Source organism: Panicum virgatum, chromosome 2K (genome assembly GCF_016808335.1).
Source record: "Panicum virgatum strain AP13 chromosome 2K, P.virgatum_v5, whole genome shotgun sequence".
Taxonomy (NCBI): Eukaryota; Viridiplantae; Streptophyta; class Magnoliopsida; order Poales; family Poaceae; genus Panicum; species Panicum virgatum.
Genome location: NC_053137.1, coordinates 40,427,876 through 40,429,648, shown reverse-complemented (window position 1 = coordinate 40,429,648; position 1,773 = coordinate 40,427,876). Strand labels below are relative to the sequence as shown.

At 48.4% G+C, this 1,773-nt stretch overlaps 1 non-coding gene across 1 annotated transcript; it reads left to right on the top strand.

Annotated features, from left to right (window-relative positions):
* Positions 1-955: 955 nt before the first annotated feature.
* LOC120696315 lies at positions 956-1,064 on the top strand. Its single transcript, XR_005684092.1, has one exon. It is a non-coding gene; the product is annotated as a small nucleolar RNA R71 (small nucleolar RNA).
* The last annotated feature ends 709 nt before the right edge of the window (positions 1,065-1,773 follow it).

The following is a 1,773-nucleotide window of genomic DNA, read 5'->3' as shown; positions in this document are numbered from 1 at the left end:
GCATTATATTCACGCTTGTCCCCAGATCGCATAGGCATCTCTCGAAGTGTTTGATGTAGATCGAGCAGCTGATCATGGGGACCCCTGGATCCTCTTGCACCACTGCCACCATGCCATCCCAAACATCATTCCTTGGGGGATAGTACCTACCTGCATGGTTATTGCGTGGTGGCATCCGGGACGAGTTACCCCGTCCGGTAGACACCATGCTGACATTTTCAACAAGAGACTCGGGTTGCCCCGGGAGCTTCCCGCTCTCAACAGCAGGTAACGAAGCAGCAATTTGTGCAAGCTGGGTTTCGATCATTTTGTTGAAACTTAACTGGTTTTTAAGAGTAGAAGACAAAGCTTCAAGCTTAACATTTAAACTTTCCAGGGATTTATCAATGGCCAAAAGCTTTTTATTTATATTTTCGTTGATTTTAACTTGGCCAAGAACAAGTTCTCTCAAGGGAGGTTGGTTTGAATTGAAATTCGAATTATAAGAAGGATTGTAGTTATTACCTCCCTGAAAAGTGGATGTGGCTGGTTCCACCCCTGGCCTCCTTGTTGTGGACGGTACTCGTTGTTGTTGTTGAGGTAGGCGCAGTCTTCACGGGTTTCGGGGCAATCATTTCCCGAATGTCCATCGTTACCGTAGACTTCGCACGTGAAGTGCGAACCCATGGCGTAAACGGGAGCATGGATCGGTTGTTTGTTCCCTTCCTCCATCTTCTTGATTAGGAGGTCCAGCTTTGCGGCAATCATATCCGTCTCTTTGACGGTATGCATGCCTTTTGTATGGGGTTGGAGTCGTTCATCGCTCCACCCCTGATGGGAGACCATCTTCTCGACCAATTCTTTTGCTTTGGCGATAGTCAGGTCGAGGAAGGCTCCTCCAGCAGCAGCATCAATGTTGGCTCGAGATGTCATTGTGAGCCCATTGTAGAAGCTTTGCAAGATGAGCCACTCGTTCATGCCATGATGAGGACAAGCCAGGATGTATTCCCGCAGCCTCTCCGAAGCTTCTGGGATGGATTCCATCCCTGTCTGCTGGAAACTTGAAATTCTCCCGTGCAGGGCATTTGTTTTGTCCAGCGGGAAGAATTTTGCGAGGAATGCCTTGGAGCACTTGGCCCAGGTGTCGATGTCCTTTTCTTTATAAAACCACTGTTTCGCCTTCCCCAGGAGGGAAAAGGGAAATAGACGAAGCTTGACAATGTCGGCGGCGACACCCCGTATGACAACAGTGTCGCAGAGCTCATTTGGCTTGCCACAGAATGGGCTAGCCTGCACCATGTTGATGAGGCTTGATTTGAGCTCGAAGTTCACATCCCCGACATTGATGTTGGGGCCAGTGGCCACATTGTCGGTGGAGGGGACGGAGAACTCGCGGAGAGTCTTTTCAGCCATAGCCTCAAGAATGAGTGGTGCTTTCGAAATGGGTTCCTGTGCCGGGAGGATCGCGAGAGGAGGAACGACGCGAGGTCGTTCCCTTCTCACGAGCCTTTCTGGATTGTCTGTGTAGTTTTCCGGCAGGGAGAAACCAGTCATACACTACCCCTGTCTTCTTTCAAATCAAAAATAAAAGAAGACATAAAGTGACATAAGCCTAAAAGAGTAAAGACTATATCCTGAGTACAAGGTCTAAGTTTATATCAACATAATATCTTTGTTCACATGCCGTCCCTGGCAACGGCGCTAGAAATACTTGTTGACATTTCTTAGCGCAATCACTAGGAATGGTTAATCCTTAGCAACAGCGCCAGAAATGCCTGTTGGCAAGTCCTTAGT